Here is a 24,913-nt window from a genome sequence, read left to right as displayed (position 1 = left end):
TGGTATACTTACAGCGCTTTGTGGGTCTCGAATACACATATGGTAAAACAAATCCTGTTCATTTACTTTTTCTTTGTTCTTACCCCTTTGTGTAATCAAATTAGCTAAAAACCTATGTATCACTCTTAATTCGGCTCTATCTATATCCAAATAAGAGTAATTTCCCCCTTTGAAACGGTGATGGCTTGTCATTTGACTCCACACACCGTGTGTATCAAAATTTTCATCTATCTTTCTACCGTTTAGTATCAATCCTCTACAATCGGCAGACGCTAACTCCTCAGGCGTATATATACGTAAAGCCTGAGCCATGTCCAGTAAAGACATGTGGCGCATCGAACCGCCTAACAAAAATCTAATAAAAGAACGATCGGTTAAACTAGCTACCCGATCATTCAACTCTATACTACATAACAATTCTTCACACCATACTTTATATACAGGTCTACGTATGGTGAATAAATGTACCCAGTCATTAAAAGAGGAATTACCATACCTCTGTACAAGTAATTCCCTAATTGGCCCGGCCAATTCTACAGCTTCTAAGGGTCCCCATTCTATGACCCTCGGTACCTCAACAACCTTAGAATGAAGAGTATGCAAACCCCGTTGATATTTTGGATAATCTATCCAAAGTCTGTCAAATCTCAGGTTCGGGTGCAACTCTTCCAAGTGCATATCAGAAAAGGTCATGACTGGATGAGGTATATCCCGCTTGTAGTAGTTATCCACCTCCTGTTGTTCCAAATTCTCAGCAGGAGCATTGCGGGCTTGGGATGAAGATTCACCCCTTTCATTCTGCAAAACACATCAAACACAATTTTTGTGCATCCAAATATGCATTAGTGTCAGCAAAATCATCAATCAAAATAATTACAATGACATTATCAATTTATATCAAACTTAAGCTCATTTTCACATTTTTATCAAATCTACACTTTTTCATATAAGCATATACGAAAATGTTCGCCAAGTTCATAAGCATTCAACTCAAATAACATGTCAAAATAATCATTACTAGCAATCAAACAAGTCTCAAATGGCATTATCTTTCAAAAATCAAGTTCATGAATTTTAGACTTGAAAAAGTCCACTTTAATTCTCAAAATCATGTTTAGGCTCAAAGTTTGGATCATTTAACTACCTAGACATGTTACACTATTCAATTTAGCAACAATTCATGACAAAAATCGGCCATAACCTGTTTATATCAAAAAGCCCCAAATTGCTCAAGAACACAAACCCTAGATTATTCAAAATTTGAAGTTTAAGGCTTCTAATCATGTTAAACAGCATCAATCTAGGTTATACAAGCATAATACATAAACAATTTAAGTCTAATTACACTAAAAAGCATCAAAATCAAATTGGGGAAAAATTTGCTCAAGAACACCAAATTTCGGATTAAATGGTGTTTAGGTGTAGAAATTTACCGTTTTTCTTGAGTAATTCTTAGATAGCATCCTTCTCAACATGATTTTAGCAAAAGATTTGGTGATTAACGGTTAAAAATTGGGATTTTGGGGTGTATTTTTCGGGTTTTTGGGGTTTTTGTTCGCTGTTCTTCGCAGTGTTTTTGGGTGGGGGAGTGAACTGCTCTGTTTTTTACGTCTCCGCGAGTCGCGGTGAAATACCCTTTAAACTCCGCGACTCGCGGAGTTTTTTTTTTTTTTTTTTTTTTTTTTAATCATTAACTTTTGAAACAATTAAGTACTTAATTTTAAAATTTTGTTTCCCTTGTTATTTAGGACGAGGTCGTTTCGGATCGATGTCCTAGTCCGTCCTTCGACAAAATTTTAAAATTTGTCTTTTTGTAGCGATTGTTTTAAAAGCTAAGATTTTTGGGTTTTTTCAATGTTTTTGGCATACTTTAATTCAATAAGATTAAAAATAATGATAATAAAAGTTCTCGTCCCTCCCTCGGGTAAAGCAATTTCGGTTCAAAGACCTAGTCTTCAACTTACGACGAATTTAAAAATCATATTCTTAACTTAATGAGATAAAGTAAATTTTTGTTTTTAAATTCACACAACTTAAATATAAAATTCAAAATTATTATTAAAAATTCACACCAAACTTAAAATTTGAAATGCATAAAATTAAAAATTAATATTTTAAAAATTAAAAATTTACACCAAACTTAATTTAAAAATTTATAAATTCATACTAAACTTATATTAATTTTTCAAATATTTACAATTTTAAATATATTGTTTTTACAAAGTTTACAATATTAATTTAAGATTTAAATATTAAGATTAAAAATATGGTAAAAATAAAATTAAAAATCTTTTTGTCTTTTTATCCCACTTTAATCAATCAAATATTATCAAAAATATGCGCCCCTCTTTTTGGTAAAGTAATTTCGGTTCCAAGACCTAATTTAACTCATGACGAATTTTTGAAATATTTTGGGTTGATTGTTTAAAGATATTTATACCTTAAGAATAAACGTTAAATTTCGCAGTGATGTAATAAATTTTTGAATGATATCAATAATTTCGGTCGCCAAACCTAATTTTATTCAATACCAATTTAATACTTTTTAGCGAACAAATTAGCGTTTATTATTAAAAGGTTAAAAATAAAAATAAAAACTGTACAGACATACCTGTGAAATAGATTTCTTAGTTATATGATCTATCCCATTCATAAGATAGTCGGTTTAATTGGTTTTCCATGGCTACATAGGCGTAACCTCGAGCATTCAGTGTCTTTTCTTCTAAACATATGAACGGTCCGTCTCTGCATAAAGTAACAAATTCGGTATTTGAATAGGTTTGATTATTTGAACATTTACCTCCATGTGACCATTTTCCGCATTTGTGACATCGTTCTAGGTGTCGTGCTCTTCTTTTCGCTGCGGATTTTGATTTTCCTTTACCAAATTGTAACTTATTATCTTCGCATCTGGATTCTTTTCTAACTCCGTCCATTCTTTCTCTGATTACTGATACTATTTCACTCGGGAGTATATCATTATTTCTTTTAGTGATCAAAGCGTGTAGCATTAGACCATGGTTTAGTTTACAGGCAGTCTTCATTTTGTAAAAACCTAAAAAAAATAAAAATTCAGAATGGGGGGAGAAGACTAGTTCTTTAGGGTCTGCTAGGGAAAGACAATTCGGGTTCCATTTTCGAGAACTACACGAAAACAGACAATCTAACTCTAACAGAAATACATATTATCCTTTAAAGACTTGATTCTCCCCACACTTAGTTAGCTGTGGTGTCGAAATTGTGATTAACTTCGTTGTCGACTTCCATCGGACCATGTATGTAATGTTTAACTCTGTGACCATTAACTTTAAATTCCATCCCATTTGAATTTATTAATTCTATCGTTCCGTATGGGAAAACTCTTTTGACTATGAATGGTCCAGACCATCTTGATTTCAATTTTCCAGGAAATAGCTTGAATCGTGAATTGAAAAGAAGAACTCTGTCTCCTTCTTTAAATTCTTTTGAACTTCTGATTCTTTTATCATGCCATTTCTTCGTTCTTTCTTTATAGATTAACGAATTTTCGTATGCTTCATGTCTTAATTCTTCTAATTCATTTAGTTGACTTAATCGTAGACGTCCGGCTTCATGTAAATCAAGATTACATGTTTTCAAAGCCCAAAATGCTTTGTGTTCAATTTCTACTGGAAGATGACATGCTTTTCCATAAACAAGTCTAAAAGGTGTGGTTCCAATTGGAGTTTTGTAGGCTGTTCTAAAAGCCCAGAGTGCATCCTCCAATTTAATGGACCATTCCTTCGGATTTGATCCTACGGTTTTCTCTAGAATACGTTTTAAAGCTCGGTTGGTATTTTCAACTTGTCCACTTGTTTGTGGATGATATGCGGTGGAGATTTTATGAGTTACTCCATATCTTTTAAGAACTTTCTCAAGTTGATTATTACAGAAATGAGTACCCCGATCACTTATTAAAGCTTTCGGTGTTCCAAACCTTGCAAAAAGACGTTTTAAAAAGTTGACTACAACTCGTGCATCGTTAGTTGGGAGAGCTTGTGCTTCCGCCCATTTAGATACATAATCAATGGCTACGAGTATATATAGATTATTATGAGATTTTGGAAATGGACCCATAAAGTCAATACCCCAAATGTCAAATACTTCACATACTTGGATGACATTTTGTGGCATTTCATCACGTTGACTTATTTTTCCGGCCCTTTGACATGCATCACAAGATTTGCAAAGAAGGTGTGCGTCTTTGTAAATTGTAGGCCAATAGAATCCAGCTTCATAAACTTTTCTTGCTGTTAGTTGAGGCCCATAATACCCTCCTGTTGGTCCTGTGTGACAATGGTTTAAAATTTTACTAGCTTCATCTCCAAATACACATCTGCGTATTATTCCATCGGGACAACTTTTAAACAGATGTGGATCTTCTCAGAAATAGTGTTTTATATCACTGAAGAATTTCTTTCGTCTTTGGTACGATAATCCTTTTTCAAGGAATCCACAAACTAAGTAGTTTGCATAGTCTGCAAACCATGGGATTTCTTTATAATCTATCTTCAATAGATATTCATCAGGAAAGTTGTCTTGTATGGCCGATTCATTCAGAACTTCTAATTCGGGATTTTCAAGACGAGAAAGATGATCAGCGGCGAGATTTTCTGCTCCTCTTTTATCTCGGATTTCAATATCAAACTCTTGTAAGAGTAAGATCCAACGGATTAATCTTGGTTTAGCATCTTGTTTTGAAAATAGGTATCTAAGAGCAGAATGGTCGGTATAGACCACCGTTTTTGCTAGAACGAGATATGATCAAAATTTGTCAAAAGCAAAGACAATAGCAAGGAGTTCTTTTTCAGTAGTTGTATAGTTCGTTTGTGCTCCTTGTAATGTCTTACTAGCATAATATATAGGTTGAAATCGTTTTTCAATCCTTTGTCCTAAAACGGCTCCCATTGCAAAATCACTTGCATCGCACATTAGTTCAAATGGTAGATTCCAATTTGGTGTTATCATGATCGGTGCATTAGTGAGTTTTTCTTTAAGAATATTAAAAGATTTGATACATTCATTTGAAAAGATGAATGGCGCATCCTTTTCTAGGAGTTTATTCATAGGAGTGGCAATTTTAGAAAAATCTTTTATGAAACGTCGGTAAAAACCAGCATGCCCTAGAAAACTCCTAACTCCTCTAACATTGGTGGGATGTGGAAGTTTAGCAATTACATCTACTTTAGCTCTATCCACTTCAATTCCTTCTTTTGAAATTTTATGTCCAAGAACGATGCCTTCTTTAACCATGAAATGGCATTTCTCCCAATTAAGTACTAGATTTGATTTTTCGCATCTAATTAGCATTCGTTCCAGATTAACTAGACATGATTTAAATGTATCACCGAAGACTGAAAAGTCATCCATGAAAACTTCCATGCATTCTTCTATCATGTCATGAAAAATCGCCATCATACACCTTTGAAAGGTTGCAGGGGCGTTACAAAGTCCAAATGGCATGCGTTTGTAAGCAAAAGTACCATAAGGGCACGTGAATGTGGTTTTCTCTTGATCTTCGGGTGCTATTGGAATTTGAAAATATCCGGAAAATCCATCTAGAAAACAATAGTAACTATTTCCGGCTAATCTTTCCAACATTTGATCTATGAAAGGTAAGGGAAAGTGATCTTTTCTGGTGGCGTCATTTAATTTTCTATAATCAATACATACACGCCATCCTGTTACAGTCCTAGTAGGAATAAGCTCATTTTTCTCATTTGTAATGACAGTCATGCCACCCTTCTTAGGCACGCATTGAACTGGGCTTACCCATGGACTATCAGAGATTGGATAAATTAAACCTGCATCTAGCAGTTTAATAATCTCTTTCTTAACTACATCTTGCATATTAGGATTTAGTCTTCGTTGGCGTTGCACATACGTTTTATGACCTTCTTCCATAAGGATTTTATGTGTGCAATACGAAGGACTTATTCCTTTAATATCATGAATCTTCCATGCAATGGCTGGTTTATGAGCTTTCAACACAGAAATGAGTTGTGATTTCTCATTTTCAGTAAGAGAAGACGATATTATTACAGGTAATTCAGATTCACCATGTAAATAAGCGTATTCCAAATGGTTTGGAAGTGGCTTTAACTCTAATTTCGGAGGTTCTTCTATCGATGATTTATATCGATATCTGTCTTCTTCTTTTAGCATTTGAATTTCTTCTGTTGTTGGTTCATATCCATTAGCTATAAGTGTAGCTAACATTTCAGCTTCATCAATTGGTTCATTACCTTCTCCTAAAGAACATTCTCCTGTTCCTTGTAATTCTGGAAATTCTTCTAATAATTCTGCATGTGCATCTATAGTTTGAATATAATAACATGTATCATCTGCAGATTGTGGTTGTTGCATTGCTCTATCAACTGAAAAGGTAACACTCTCATCCTCTATACTTAGGGTCAGTTTCTTACCGAACACGTCTATCATTGCTTTAGCCGTGTTTAAGAATGGTCTTCCTAATATGAGAGGAACTTGAGAATCTTCTTCCATGTCCAAAACAACAAAATCTACTGGAAATACTAAAGTACCAACTTTAACTAGCATGTTCTCCATTATCCCTCTAGGATATTTTATTGATCTATCGGCTAGTTGTATGCTTATTCTGGTTGGTTTCAATTCTCCAAGGTCTAGTTTAGTGTATAGTGAATACGGCATTAGATTTATACTAGCACCTAAGTCTGCCAATGCTTCTATTGAACTAAGACTACCCAGAAAACATGGAATTGTGAAACTTCCTGGATCAGATAATTTTTCTGGTATCTTATTCAACAGCACTGCTGAACAATTAGCATTCATAGTAACAGCCGAGAGTTCTTCCATTTTCTTTCTATTTGAGATTAGATCTTTCAAGAATTTAGCATATCTTGGCATTCCTGAAATCACATCAATGAAAGGAAGATTTACATTTATCTGTTTAAACATATCCAAGAATTTGGATTGCTCGGCTTCAAGTTTTTCTTTCTTCATTTTACTCGGGTAAGGAAGTGGTGGTTGGTATGGTTTAACATAAGGTTTATCCTTAACTGTGTTATCTTCATTATCCTTTTCAACTACCGGTTCTTTTTCCTTATCTTGATCAGGTTGTTGTTCTTGTGGAGTAGGAATAGTTTCATCAGAAGTTACAGGTATTTCAGGTGGTTTAAGTGTTGTACCACTTCTTGTGGTAATAGCTTTAGCTGTTTCATTCCGGGGGTTAGCATTTGTATCACTAGGTAGACTTCCCGATTTTCTTTCACCTATTAATCTTGCTAGGTTACTTACTTCTTGTTCCAGATTTTGAATAGAAGCTTGTTGATTTCTAAATGCTTGAGCATTTTGTTCATTGGTTTGTTTTTGAGATGTGAAAAACTGCGTTTGAGTTTCAACTAGCTTCGTCATCATATCTTCTAAATTCGGCTTTTTATCATCGGTTTGTTGTGGTGGTTTGTTTTGAAAATTAGGTCTTTGCTGATTGTAAGTATTATTGGATACTTGTTGATTGCTAGGACCTTGTTGGTTGTTGTATGGAATATTTCGATTATAATTCTGGTTTTGATTGTAAATCGGTCTTGGCGGTTGATAATTATTCTGATAATTATTTCCAGGCCTTTGGTTTATGTATGAAATATTCTCTCTTTGTTCCATTGTTAATTCAATACTGAGACAATCTTTTGTCAAATGTGGTCCTCCACACTGCTCACAACTAATTCGTATTAAGTGAATATCTTTAGTCATCTTTTCCATTCGTCTCTCCACAGCATCTATCTTTGCGGAAATGGAATCTAAGTCATGGCTAGAATCGGCTCTAGCTGCTTTAGATGATCTAATGATGTCTTTTTCTTGGTGCTACTCATGTGAGTGGGAAGCAGTATTATCAATAATTTTGTAAGCATCAGTTTCGGTTTTCTTCATAATAGAACCACCAGCTGCTATATCTATGTCTTTCCTTGTAGTGATGTCGCATCCTTGGTAGAATATTTGTACTATTTGACAGGTGTCTAAACCATGTTGCGGACATCCTCTTAACAACTTTCCATATCTTGTCCACGCCTCATATAGAGTTTCATTTGGTTTCTGTGTGAACGTAACAATTTCTGCTTGAAGTCTTACGGCTTTAGATGCAGGAAAGAATTTTTTAAGAAATTTGTCAACTAAAACATCCCATGTATCAATCGCCCCTTCAGGTAACGATTCCAACCAATCTTTGGCTTCTCCCTTTAAAGTCCAGGGAAATAACATGAGATATATCTGTTCATCCTCCACTTCTCGGATTTTAAATAGTGTGCAGATCCTATTAAAGGTACGTAGATGTTCATTTGGATCTTCCTTCGGCGCACCACTAAATTGGCATTGATTAGTCACCATGTGTAGAATTTGTCCTTTGATTTCATAATCTGGCGCATTAATGTCTGGATGAGTAATTGCGTGACCTTGGCCAGTGCGTTTAGCTCTCATTCGGTCTTCCATACTTAAAGGTTCCAGATTCTCCATAATTGAATTTGTTGAATCGGTATCACTAGATGATTCTGATTTAATAGTTCGTTCCTCAACAATCTCTGTTTGAATGATTGGTGGCTCCGGAGGAAAGTTTAATGGTTCAGGATCTACGAACCGTTCCTGAATATTTTCCGGATTCTCAATTGTGAGGTCGGGTTCAAAAAATGGATTATCGGAAATTTGAACTGAAGTACTTGGTTGACTAGATGACGATTCTAAAGAAAAATCAACGGCGGTTATATTTGCTAAATGTCTTGATCTAGTTACAGGTGGTGAACGTACAAAAGGTGATGAACGTCTTGCTCGGTGCATTCACTGAATATCCTATTAGTTTTAAAAAGGAAAGAAAAATTATAATAAGTTATCCAATTAATAGACTTTTCTGATTTTGCCCACGTTTCGAATAGCCAAAAGATGCAGCAGAGGGGCAGGATTCGTTTGGTCTCAATATAATTGAGGACTGTTTGGCTCCAATAACCCGGTCCACGTACAAATCCAACTATTACTACGAACCAGAAAATTTTGATGTCTATTAATTTAACCACTTAAAATAAATTTTCGTAATTTTAAGAAATTTAGATAAGAAGTAGAAAAAATTCTAAGTCCTAAAAACTAGAATGGCGAGAAATAAGAGAGAAAAAGAGTTCGTCGCAAAAGGTCGAAAAAGAAAAAATGGTTGAAAAATAAAAGGTGACGGAAAAATAAAAGAAACTTATAAAAACTTAAAAATACTTAACTAACCTAACCTTATTACTACAACTAACTTAAAATTATAATCGCAAATTGAAATTACTAATTGGAATGACAATTGGTACATAGTAAAAGTCGTCTAAAAATATTAAAGCTTACAGGAAAAACTAAATTCCAAATGGAAATAACTTAAAAAGAAACTAAAACTTAAAATGGCGTCGCAAAATTCTAAAGCACCTAAATCTTAGTCTAAAGAAAAAGCACTTAAGGAATTCTACGGCAAAGCCTAAAAATCTAGGAGTAAAAATAACTATAGCAAAAACTAAGTTTAAAATTAAATATGAGCTAAAAATACAAAAGTTATGCTACAACGATTAAAAAGGGACAAAATATAAAAATTTACAAAAAGTTGTAAAAAGTACAATTTTTATAAAAATATTATTTTTATATTATTTATTTAATAAAACTACTAATTTTATAATTTAATTAAACTTATTTAAACTAAAATATAAATTAAATAAAACTTAAATTAAAATAAAACTTAATTATAATATTAATTAGGGTTAATAATAATAATAATAATTAATAATCCGTAATAAATGCTGAATTAGGGCTTCTGTCCGTGTGTCAGGTACCCTCCGCGAGTCGCGGTATTTAATGCTTCAAACCCCGCGAGTCGCGGGGTTTCAAATTTCAGCTGACAGGTTTCAAATTCGACGCGTTTTTTCTTTATTTTTTTATTTTTTATTTTTTTTGTTTTCTGTTTTTTTCTATAAATAAAAGATATTTAATAAAACTTATATTTTTATAAATTAAAATAAAAATAAAGAAACTTATAAAACTTAAATATTTAACAAAATCTTAAAAAATACTTATATTTTTGTTTTTCTTTTTATATTTTTGAATAATTAAAACGTATTTTTACAAAAACGAATTTTTAATAGAAGTAAGCTAAAAATCTTTTTTTTTTTTTATATTAGCGTTGCGCTTCCGGCTTTTAAGATAATCCCCGGCAGCGGCGCCAAAAATACTTGATGTTATGCGAGGTGTATATAAAATAGTTATTAATTTTAGCAGGAAATACTATTAAATACGATACAATTTTACACAAGATATTTATTTATTTATAGAATGGATATACTTAAACCTTGCTACAACACTTATAGGCAGTGTACCTAATCGTACAGTAGTGTAGTTTTTAGTAAGTCCGGTTCGTTCCACAGGGAAATCTTTAAACAAAGCTCAACGCTATATTAGTTTACTTTTATTAAAAATACAAATATATATATAAGTAATATTATTATTATAAAGGGGGGTTTTTACCGTTTAATGACCGGTTTGTCGATTTTAAGACTTTAGTCGCAGTTAAAACCTAATGTAAAATATAAAATAAATACAAGACTTAAATTAATGCGTAAAGTAAATAACGATAATGAAATTGCGAATAATAAAAGTGCGATAAAATAAACTTACGATAATTAAAAAGTAAGATAATTAAAAGTGCGATTAAATAACAATAAATAAAAGTGCGATAATTAGAAGTGCAATTAAATATAAAATAAAGGAAATTAAATATGAAATAAAAGAATTATGCTTATTTAAACTTCCGTAATCATGATGTTTGACGTGTTAATTTTAGTTTTATGCCCATGGGTTAATTGTCCTTTGTCCTGGATTATTTAATATGTCCGTCTGGTTTTTGTCCATAACAGTCCATCAGTCATAAATATAAAGTGCGAGTGTCCTCATCAAATTATTCTTATACCCGAAGTTAAATATTCCAACTAATTGGGGATTCGAATTGTAACAAGGTTTTAATACTTTGTTTAATGAATACACCAGGTTATCGACTGCGTGTAAACCAAGGTTTTACTACTTTGTTAACAATTACACCAATTACCCTTGAATGTAATTTCACCCCTGTTTTAATTATTCTAGTGGCTATTAATCCATTCCCGTGTCCGGTTAAATGAACGATTATTCGTACATATAAATACCCCGCCCATCGTGTCCGATCGAGTGTATATGGTAATTTATAGGGACGCCCAATTGTAAATCTTTATATTAACATTAACAAACTATCATTTAGTTAAACAAATATAAAGCCCATTAATAGCCCATAGTCTAATTTCCACAAGTGTCGTTCTTTTGTCCAAACCCCAATTATGGTACAAAGCCCAATTACCCAATTTTAGTAATTAGCCCAACATCATGATTACTTCGTTTTAAATAAGCATAATAATAACTTAGCTACGAGACATTAATGTAAAAAGGTTGAACATAACTTACAATGATTAAAAATAGCGTAGCGTTACACGGACAGAATTTCGACTTACACCCTTACAATATTCGCTAACATACCCTTATTATTAGAATTATAATTAAAATTAAAATATAAATTATAAATATAAATATAAATTTTACGTATGAATGAGGAAGAAAAAGATGATAATTTTGATCAGAATTCGGTTGGCTTTATAGGCAGTTTTCAATTTTGGGGCTCCGCGACTCGCGGTGAATTTTGCCTTCAAACTCCGCAAGTCACGGAGTTTGAAATTCCAGCTCATATCTTGGAGTCTTTCTCTGCCGACGGTTTTTATTTATAAATATAATATATATATAATAATATAATTAATTATATATTATATTATATTTATATACCTAGTTAACTTGTAATTTTTAGTCCGTTGCGTCGAGCGTTAAGAGTTGACTCTGGTCCCGGTTCCGGATTTTCGAACGTCCTTGCGTACAATTTTATATTTTGTACTTTGCGTTTTGAATCTTGTACTCTTGTAATTTCGAGACGTTTCTTATCAATAATTGGAACCTTTTTGATTGTCTTTTGTACTTTTGAGCTTTTTGGTCGTTTGCGTCTTCAATTCGTCGAATCTGTCTTTTGTCTTCACCTTTTATCATTTAAACGAATATCACTTGTAAATAGAACAATTGCAACTAAAAGCTTGTCTTTCTTGAGGAATAATGCTATGAAATATATGTTCGTTTTTAGCATTATCAATTACTCAATTCTAGTTCCAACCATAAAACAAATGAGTTTAATTTAATATTAACTCATTAAATCTATATTACATCTAAAGAAAATATACACATATATTTTCATAAAGACTGTAATAAACTTCTTTTGTACAAAATATTAATTGTGAAAATTTTTTTAACGGGTAGGTAATACCCGAGAGATATATAAATTCACAATTAATATATTACATTTTTCGAAATTGATTCAGCAATCATCAACTATACTCCCTACTTTCACAACAATATCCATTCTTTCATATAAATCAAAACAATCATACTCATTCAAATTCAATTACATATTCTGATTTTGAAATCGCATAATTCAATTCGAAATATAACCAGTATCATCACTCTTAGATTCCTATATCTTTCAAAGCTATACTTTGACTTCAAAACTGTGTTAGAACATCATATGTATTAACGATTACAATATGTGCTCAAACCCTTCGAAATTCCTGAAGACACTTCAACTAAGGAACAATCGAGATGATGATCCAACCACATGTTACCCACAGTTATACACCTGAAAAACTCTCAAAACCCAAGTCATAGTTTGACACGTATCCGTGTTAGACCCTTTGGCATTTACTAGCTAACATAACTTTTCAATTCCGTTTAAAAATAGACAGTTTTGTCACAGCTCCAGCAAGTCAACTTCGACTTCTCAATCAAAAAAAGTCTTATTATAACCTCGATAGATACGTTGCCCTTTCGCCAACGTTACCCGAGAATCGTTTACATTCACCACATTAGCAATAAACTTACCAACAACTTCACTGATCTTTGACTTTCCAAAAAAAAAAAAAATCATTATAATTATCGAAACCCTATCATATACTCATTCGTACCTTATAACAAGAATTGCCATACCAATTATTGAGAATCAGCAATCAGTATTTTGAAACCTCGCAGCATGTCTACATCAACAATTACATATACACACAACGTCTACCTCCAAGACTAACATTCTTTGAATGAGAAATTTCTGAAAAACACCCTAAACTGCGAACCAGTTTTCGAAATTTTGAAAAATGCTGATGAAGCAGCAAAAACTGTAAACGATCTTAACAGTAAAAAGTTGGATGATAAAGGATAGTATATTGGAAAAGCTCAGAAAAAGAGAAGATTTGGAACTGGAAAACGGATTGAGCAAAGTATGAAGGAGGCTGTGGACAAATCACAAAGGCTGAACCTGCCTTCAAAGAATCCAAATGATTCAGTACTTGCTGAAGTCATTAACGAATACCTTGCTCCTGACTCTAAACCCCTGCGGACAATATCCTTCATCATCCTCTGATATTAGACATTCTAAGATATCATTGTATCTTTCATTATAAATATCATCCATACTTCTGAATATATTTTTATAATTATTCTTATCTGAAATCATTTATCTCTTCGCGCTATCTGTATTATATCATAAAAGAAACTATCTTAGTTTCTAAATTCTGAAACATTCGAGTTTAAAATAGGAATATTCTTGAAGAAGTGTTGGGAGCTGAAGCATGAGTTAGTATAATATAATGACACTTGATCAACGTGATTATATTACAGTAATTCATGCTGAGTTTCTAAATGGAACATGATGATTCACAGATCATAACGTCATCATGTGCTATATTACACGGCTCTTGTATTCTCTTTGATCTCTAAATATAAAGAAAATATTTCTTGATGATTCGGCCTTTTCCGAGGTATTCTGGTAATTTGACAAGTCAAGATCGTGTCATTACAATTTCCTTCCTAGAACATTAACAATGTTCATTCCGAAATTTATATATGCGAATTCTGGACGATTACAAGCGGTGCTTAATCGCAAGAAGAAGAAACGAAAGGACAAAGCTCCGAACTAGAAATGGGAGTATAAATCATAGCAAATAGAAGAGAGCATTAACTGTGGATGACAATGATTATAGAAGAAGCAAGGACTTTGAAATATAAGGGAAGATATAAAACCCAACAACAACCCAGAAATCACAAACCGTATATATCAATGCATATAGCAATATAAAGACACGGGAGAACTAAAAACACTATAAAACCAAGAGTATAGTAGAAGTAAATAGATTCTTCTGGAGGCAGATGAAAAAGAAGAGCGACAGATATGAAAGTGAGGAGTATATCAAGAATCAGCACTGGATGAAACATATTGACAAATACTTTAAAATATGAGTTGAGAAGGTGTGAGTTGTAAGAAAACAAATGAGGTGGATTTATAGTGAAATATCCGACAGAGAAATCAAAATGGATTATCGCATTAATTCGAAGAGGATCATAATTTCTTTAATCGCCGAATAATCAAATCCAATATAGATTACAAAGATTTTCTTTTCGGAGATCAATCGTGATGAAGTCAAAAGATACGACGAATCACTATTATCTTATTTCATTCATTTACGATAACTACACTCACACGCTTCGAGTAATCGAATTATTTTATCCATTCTTCTTGAACATGATAAAACTCTATAATCGTTATAATAACATTCTCATTATTAGTCATGACGACCTCTACCAAATTTCGGGGACGAAATTTCTTTAACGGTAGGTACTGTGACGACCCGGAAATTTCTGACCAAATTTAAACTTTAATCTTTATATTATTCCGACACGATAAGCAAAGTTTGTTAAGTTAAATCTCTAGAATTTTAAACTGTGTTCATACATTCATTATAACCTCGACCAAATTACGACAATTCACGAACCGTTATATATAAATAGATATGTATATGTATATATATATTATAACTTGAGAATATTAGTAAAGTATTAAACGTATAATACTTTATACGAACGTATTTGTTTCAATATGATTTTCGGTGAAATTAAAAAAATATATATATTAAATGATTGAATTATCAGAAATATTGAATTATGATTACAAGTCTCTGTTGAGAGGTCCACTATGATTTGAGAAAATCTATTCCTCTTAACGATATTCAGAATAATTTGTAAAGCTATTTATAAATAAAAACAAAAAGTGTCATTTACTAAAGTTAGACAAAAGTTAGTGGAGAATTGGTTTTCAACAAGTGGCATAATGAAGAAAACATTTGACAAAATAAAATTTGTTAGAAACAAACAAATTAACTATGAGAAATTTTGTTAAGAAACCACGCTAACAAAATCCTAGCTAACTGTTCCTAGCTAACTGTTAATTTCTTATTACATTTAATTATCGCAATTTATTTATCGCAATTTTAATTCTCGCAATTTTATTTATCGTCATTTAATTTCTGTTATTTATTTTACGCACTTTATTTATCACCATTTAAATACTGTTATTTACGCATTTAAATATCGGGACACGTATACAAAGTTTTGACATATCATATCGACACATCTATATATATTATTTGGAATAACCATAGACACTCTATATACGGTAATGATCGAGTTAGCTATACAGGGTTGAGGTTGATTCTGAAATAATATATATACTTTGAGTTGTGATCGAGTCTGAGACATGTATACGGGTCACTATACGTATTAATTAATTCGAATATTATATATTAAACTACATATGAATTATGGAACTACTAACTATGAACTATTAACTGTGGACTACCAACATTGGACAATTAAAATGAATTAAAATATCGATTTTAACATATAAAACTAAACATTTCTTCAAGTTTGCCACTTGATTTCATCTTAAACCTCATTTATATCTTGACTATTACAATCTGCGTTCAAAGCTTTCATAATTCTTGAAAACACCTCAATCGAGAGGATGAACCAACCACACTTCTTCTACGGAAGAAAAGATTGATGCATATAGTCATGCACCTGAAAACACTCGGAATCTGAGTAAAACTGAAAGGACCCGTCCTAATCCATCTGGACGAAGTCCATATCGATTACAAATGATTCACAATAGTTGGTTACAATGCGAGGTAATTGACCTCTATATGATACAATTTTACAAACGTTGCATTCGTTTTTAAAAGACAGACTTTCATTACATCGAAAATTGATGGCATGCATACCATTTCATAATACATCCAACTATAATTGACTTAGTAATAATCTTGATGAACTCGACGACTCGAATGCAACGTCTTTTGAAATATGTCATGAATGACTCCAATTAATATCTCTAAAATGAGCAAATGCACAGCGGAAGATTTCTTTCGTACCTGAGAATAAACATGCTTTCAAGTGTCAACCAAAAGGTTGGTAAGTTCATTAGTTTATCATAAACATTCATTTTCATTATTTTAATAGACCACAAGATTTTCATATTTCCATTTCTCATAATCATACGTCCCATGCATAGAGACAAAAATATCATTCATATGGATTGAACACCTGGTAACCGACATTCACAATATGCATATAAGAATATCCCCATCATTCCGGGATCCTCCTTCTGACATGATATAAATTTCGAAATACTAAAGCATCCGGTACTTTGGATGGGGCTTGTTGGGCCCGATAGATCTATCTTTAGGATTCGCGTCAATTAGGGTGTCTGTTCCCTAATTCTTAGATTACCAGACTTAATAAAAAGGGGCATATTCGGTTTAATAATCCAGCCATAGAATGTAGTTTCATTTACTCGTGTCTATTTCGTAAAACAGTTATAAAAGCAGCGCATGTATTCTCAGCCCAAAAATATAAAGGGTAAAAAGAAAAATGAAACACACGCATATAAATATTATAAAATAGTTAATAAAGCATTTGCATGTATTCGCAGTTCAAAATATATTTCAAAAGCATTTAATGAAGCAGTTATAAAAACAGCGCATGTATTCTCAGTCCCAAAAATGTAAAGAGTAAAAGGGATCAAATGAAACTCACCTATTGTATTTTGTAGTAAAAATATTCATATGACGATAATGAACAATGCAGGGTTGGCCTCGGATTCACGAACCTATATCATTTGTATATTCATTATTACATATAATCGTAATCGAACAAATTTGTATATTAATATATTTCTTATATTAGTGATTTATTAACTATTTATTTATATATTTTAAATACTTAAAATTTTTATAACTATATGTATATATATAACAAATTTAAAGTAATAGATATGTCATATATTATAATTATTCTATATTAATGTTTAGAAAATATCATATTAGGTATTAAAAACTTTATATTGATATATTTGAAATATTTATTTGAAATAATAACATTAACATTGATAGTAATAATAATGATAATAATCATATAATATTAGTAATGATCATAATAATAATATTATTAGTAATAATACTTATTAATATCTTAAGAACTTAATGGTTTTATATCTATACTTACATATGTATAGATACTTGGTTTACAATATGCTCGATCATAGATATATTCTAATCAATATAAATCTTATATTTATCTAAATACTTATCTTATTCAAGATCATCAGAGTTTTCATAATTTCCAAGTTTAGTTCATAAATGTATAATACTTATTAACAATAATAATCATAATTGTACTATAATAATAATAATAATTGATAATTAATACTTATATTAGTGATAAAATTATATTTTATTATGATAACAATAATATTAGTAATAACAAAAATGATAATAATATTAACTATAATAATAATCTTATTATTTATATTACTAAATAACAACAATCATAAATAATAATAATAATAATAATAATAATAATAATAATAATAATAATAATAATTAATAATAATAATAATAATAATAATAATAATAATAATTAGAATAATAAGAATTAGTAATAATTAATAATAATTAATAATAATAATAATAATTATACCTAATTAAAAGGAGCCACTCGTTTGACATCCCCCAAAACAGATCGAAAAGTAGCAAAGATCATACGCAGAGAAAAAAAATATAATCACCATCATATTATCGATTATGAATCATCTTCCTCATCAATCGATCAATCAAGTATCAATTATCGATGAATAGCAGACTATCGATTCGTCACCATCTTCGTTCAACATCATCAGTATTCTTCCTCCTCGTTAATCATCCTTCATCAATCGATCAATTGAATGCTGTTAACCACAACTGAAATTCAGGAAAAGTAGTTAATCGGTTCATCAATTGATCACATGGGTAATTGGTTCATTGATATTTTTCTTAATTTCTTCATCCAATTATATATTTTCTGTATTTTTAATTGGATTGAAAACAGCTGTAATAACTAGTTTTCTTGAAGGGTTTAGTGATATTCGATTATAGTTAATGACTTACTTGTGGTTGTGGTAGTTGAAAAATAAAATAATCGCAGCAGCAGATACGGAGGTGGTTAACATGGTGGTTTGTTCTCGGTTCCAAAACAGAAACAGGAACACGACAATAGCAACAATAGAAGAACTAGTATAGCAGCAGTTAGCAGGAAACAGAATTTATTTTTATGTAGCAGCCTCGTTTGGTTTCTTTTCTTTTATTTATTTATTTACTTATTTATTTATTTATCTTTTTTTATTTTTTTTAAATAAACGAATAGCAACAGCAGCATATATATCAGTTTATGGTCTGCAGGTGGTTGAAGGTGATGGTGGACAAACTGGAATTAAGTTGATCGAGTCCGGTCTATAGTCTAAATCATGAAACTGGTAATGTTGTTATTAAGTTTTCAGTTATGATGAATTTGTTAAACTGTGCAACTCTATATGAAACTTTAAATGTTAATTGTTGTTAAAGTTTTGATTTAAAAAAAAAATTTGCAAAGTAATAGTGGAATACCTTTGAATCTACCAGTGTTGGAAATTCATGATGGTTAGATTATTGATAGTTTGATTGCTCAGAGTGTATGAGTTTGTAACCGGTGATAATTTGTGCATAGTATTAGTTATAATTTGAGGAAGATATAATGTGGCCATTAAGTGGTTGAAGTATATAGAGAAGAGGTGTCCATATGTAGATGTATATGAGTAGTAGTAGCGAGTTTTTAATAAGCCATTGTATGGTTGATGAGATTGCAATAATTTATCAAAATTGTTTTGTAGTGTTATAATGGTGGACAGAAATATCACAAGTAGGGAGAACAAAGAAACAAATTTTTAAAGTTGATTGTGATGTGTTTATTTAGTGTAGAATAACCTGGTAACACTCATTTCCTTCATTTGATTACTTTTTAGTCTTAAACGAATATTTATCACTTTAATCTTATATAGGCCATGTACATGTTTATTATAAAGACACCGAGCCAAAATAATATTACCTTGAAGATGACACGAAAAATCACCAGAGATTATAATTTGAAGATAATTTTGATGGAGCATTCTAAGAAGATAACGGGTGCTGTATTAGCTATTAAATATGTGTTCAGCTTGTTTTGCCATTTGTATCTTTTACATATTTGTTACATCTTTTGCTTTGCTATAAGTGTTGTATTAGTAACTTTTGATGTGGAAAGACTTTGCAACTCATTAGCAATTTAGCATTGGATCCATTCTTATATTTGAGTGTTTTGATGTGATAACACCCACCAAGTCTTAATATAATCACTTGATAAAGTTATTTTGATAAGTCACCAACCTATGATATTCACTTTGGGAATGTTGTATAAAAAAAATAATACTTGTGGTTGGTATAGCATGTAAAATGCCCACTTCCACCTAAAGATTATCTATAAGACTAGACGAGTTTACTTCATGGGTCTTGGGTCGTGCATAAGCATGGCGATAGACATGCTAGTATATATATATATATATATATATATATATATATATATATATATATATATATATATATATATATATAAATCACACATAGTAATCTATTTTTATATATTATTAAAAATTAATAATTATTATATAACTTAATAATAATAATATTATGTATACATATATAATTACATAATAAGTTTTTGTCGTATATAATTGACTATCTTTATTTCTCATAATATTTTATTAAAGTATTTCAAGTTATAATATATATATATATATATATATATATATATATATATATATATATATATATATATATATATATATATACACACACACATATATTTACATATCTATTTACTAACATTTGTTCGTGAATCGTCGGAATTAGCCAAAGGGTAAATGAATTCATGAAAACAGTTTAAAAATTTTGAGACTCAACATTATAGACTTTGCTTATCGTCTCGAGTTCATATTAATATTAAGTTTAAATTTGATCGGAAATCTCCGGGTCGTCACAAAAACGTTTAACACGTATCTGTGCTAGCTCCTTTGGCGTTATTATTACCGAAAATAACATTGTAATCCCTTTCCAAAGTAGTCAGTATTGTCACTGCTCCAGCAAATCAGCTTCAAAATTTTCATTCGAATAAACCTTATTATAAAGATTACCCCTTCATCATCGTTACCGAAGAACTGTTTATATTCCACCACATTAGCAGTAAACGTATCAGCAACTTCATTACTCATTGGCTTAAGTCTCTCCGAAGAATCATTATATTCATTCATTAAAACCCTATCATATACTCATCCGCATCTTGTAACGAGAATTGCCATATCAATTACCGAGAATCAACAATCAGTATTTTGAATCTCGTAGCGTTTTTACATCAACAGTTATATGTATACATATAACATTTATCTCCCAGAATTACGATCTTCAATTCTGAAATTTTGAAAAAGCACCCAGCCTACGAATCAATACATTGAGCTTTGAAAAAGCTGAATGAAGCAGCAGAAACTGTAGACAACCGTAAAGGACATTAATCGTCGGAAGTTTGGTGATAAAGAATAGTATGTTGGAAAAGCTTAGAAAAGTTGGAACTGGAAAACGGATTGAGCTAATCACGAAGGAGACCAAGGACAAATACAAGGACCATATCCTATATTCAAAGAATTCAGGTAATTCTGGATCCGTTGAAATTTTTAGAGAATATCTTGCTCCGAAGTCATGTTAAAATCTTGCGAAAAATTTTTCTTTATCAACCTTCGAACTTGGAAATTCCAAAATATCATCATCAATATCTTCGATATTTCTGAGGATATTTTCATAAATATTCTCGTCCGAAATTATATACCTCTTCGTGCTTCCTGTGTTTCATTATATTGGAAACTTTTGTAAAATCTAAGTTTAATTTATGAATAAATTCTGGAGAAATGTAAAGAAATTGATGCATGAATTAGTATAATATAATGACACTTGATCAACGTGATTATATTACAGTAAGTCATGTTGAGTTTCTAATGGGGCGTGATAATTCACAGATCATAACGTCATCATGTGCCATGTTACATAACTCTTTCAATCTGCTTAACTTCTGAACATATCAAGAAAATATATTCTTGATATTTCTATTCTCAGTGATTCTGGTAATTTGATAAATCGAATCGTGAGATTTCAATCTTTTCTGCTTAGAATATTATGATCATTCGAAACTCCATACTTACGAATTCTGGACCATTACTCGCTTTACTAGAGGTCGAGAAGAGAATAAAAAAGGCAAAGAGCTCTGAAACATAAGAGAAGATATAAAACTCGACAACAACACAGAAATTACAAACCATGGATATTAATACGAATAACAATGTAAAAACACGGTAGAATTAAGAATAGTATCACCCCAAGGTAATAATAAAAGTAAATAGATTTTTCCGGTGAAAGATTGAAAAGAAGGATGACAGAAATGATAATTAGGAAAATATCAAGGATTAGAACTGGATTAAGCATTTTCACAATCTTTTAGATGTACGAACTAAGAAAGAAAGTATAGGAATGGTGAGAATAATGGAACGGAAGAGTTTAATTTATAATGGAAATATCAGACAGAGTAATCAAGGCAGATCACCATATTTAATTATAGAGATCTTAATTTCCTTAATTACCGAAGAATCAAATCTTATTACGAAGATTTTCTCTAAATTCCTTGAACCCCGGAAATCAATTCTATCTACGTCAAAAGATATGACGAACCTACGCTTACTCATTACACTCTTTTGTGATAGCTTTACTCGTACGCGTCACAAAATCAAATTGTTTTGTCTATATTACTCGATGATGATAAAATTCTAATTTTCAGCTAGTATGCGTCATGAAAACATATTTATTGTCAGCCATGACCATCCCAATCAAATTTCAGGATGAAATTTCTTTAACGGGTAGGTACTGTGACAACCCAGAAATTTCTGAACAAATTTAAACTTTATCTTTATATTATTCTGACACGATAAGCAAAGTTTGTTAAGTTGAATCTCAAAAATTTTAAACTATGTTCAAACATTCATTAACCTAGACCAAATTCCGACGATTCACGAACCATTATATATATATATATATATGTATATATATATATATATGTATATATATATATATATGTATATATATATATATATATATATATTATAACTTGAGAATATTAACAAAGCATTAAACGTATAATACTTTACATGAATGTATTTGTTTCAATACGTTTATCGATGGAATTAGAAGATAATATCAAATGATTGATTTATTAAATACATGGTGATTTGATTACAAGTCTCTGTCGAGAGGTCCACTTTGATTTAGGAAATCTTTTCTTTTTAAATGTATTCAGAATAATTGGTAAAATGATTTTACAAGTAAGAACAAAAGTGTCAATTAACGAAAACTAGACAAGGGTTAGTGGAGTTTCCTGTTCGATTTCCTATATAGCTGACAACTAGTTAACTTTCATATTATTTCATGTAAAGGAGAAATTATGAAAGGTAGATAACTTAAAAGATGTATATTGACATGATAAACAAATTGACGTGTTACATTAAAATGAGTTCATACATTTATTTATCCATTGGACTTAACCCTACGATTCAAGAACAATTGTTTGTAAATAAATATTTATATATATATAAATATAAATGTATACTTTAAATTTATTTTTTAATATATATTTAATATACTTATCTATGTAATAAAATTTGATAAAACATAATTGTAGATATTGTAATTTGAAAATATATGTATGTGAATTCTATACATAGATATTATTATATGTATGTTGTTATATATATAAAATTTATAAATATTAAATATTCAATATACATTATTATATTAGTAAATATTACATAGTTTATAATATGTAAGGTTAATATATTAAATTTTATTACAAGTTAAAATATAGTTGCTATAGTAATATTATTATTTACCTTCAATGAAAATATCAACATTTACAGTATTAATATTATTATTTTAACGACGTAACATATAAATATGAAATTTGATATAACTTGATATATTATTATTACTTACATTATTATTATCTCTATTAGTTAGTATTATGATTATTATTAATAATAATGTTATAATTATCATATTCATTATTATTATTATGGTTACTTATTATTATTAGTAATATTTCTATTATTATTATTATCATTGTTATTGTTATTAATATTAATAATAATTTTAATAGTATTATTATTATTAATACAATTATTAATTATTATTATTATTATTATTTATAAAATAAAGGCATAAGTACACGATAGCTATAAAGTTCCACCAGTTCCTTATTTTTTTTGTTTACCTGTGAGTACCTGTCGATTACATATCTTCACAAAAGCATCAATTGAATCATTATCAGACCCAGAAATCATTCAATTGTTTCCTCAGCATTCTCAATTATCAAATACAATTACTTTAATTTGGCGAATTAAACAGAAATATTAACGAAAATAGGTACGTACCCTGTCTTGAACACTTTTTAACCATAACTCGATTTCAAATGAAATTTCAAAATCTAAAATTGTAATTTGGTTAGGAATCCTCCACTTAAACTACCTGCAAAGTTTCAACTTCCAATTCTTTAAATTGATTTCGAATTGTCGAGTCAAACTAAATTTTTCAAAAAGTCAAACCTGTGTTCTTGAATCAAATTGAAGTTTTGGAAATCGTTTCTGTTAAAATTAAGGGTTCATAAAATTTTTATGAACCATTTGAAACACAATTCGTGTTATAACAATCATCTAAAATGTTCTAAAAATTGAAAACAATCATTTTTTTAGAAACCTTGCGACAGCAGCGAGCTGTGTTGGGCATTTTTTTTATTTTTTTCTTTTAATTTTTGTTTTCAATTAAATACAAACAAATGATATTGATTTGTTATTATTTCAGTCCATCTTTTTGAATATTTAAATCCTTGGATCAATTGAAAATTGGAATGAAGAAGAAAGTATATAATAGAAAATAATAATAGGTTATAAATATTCGGAGTGGTTATTAATCAGAAAAGCAAGCGATGGAGGAGTGGTTTGGTGTTATGATGGGTGAGCGAGTGGTCACGGGTTCGAGCCCGGTCCAGGGCATTTCTTTTTAAGAAAAGCTTTTTAAGAGGGTATATACTCTTATTTTTATTTCTATCATTATTATTATTAATTATTATTAAGTTTATTATTATTATTATTATTATTATTATTATTATTATTATTATTATTATTATTATTATTATTATTATTATTATTATTATTATTATTATTATTATTATTATTATTATTATTATTATAGATTATCATTGTTATTGTTATTATTGTTATTATTGATATTATTATTACTAAGTATTAGTATTATTATTAGTATTACTATTATTATTATTATTATTATTAAGTATTGTGAATATCATTTATTATTAGTATTATCAATATCAATATTGTTAGTATTAGGATTATAATTGTTATAATTACAAATATAAGAACTAGGACAAAAATTATCATTTATTATTAATATTATGATAATAATTATTATTATTAGTAATATTA

This window comes from Rutidosis leptorrhynchoides, chromosome 10, assembly GCF_046630445.1.
Source record: "Rutidosis leptorrhynchoides isolate AG116_Rl617_1_P2 chromosome 10, CSIRO_AGI_Rlap_v1, whole genome shotgun sequence".
NCBI classification, from domain to species: domain Eukaryota; kingdom Viridiplantae; phylum Streptophyta; class Magnoliopsida; order Asterales; family Asteraceae; genus Rutidosis; species Rutidosis leptorrhynchoides.
The sequence above is the reverse complement of the archived record's forward strand: the minus strand, read 5'-3'. Positions refer to the sequence as shown.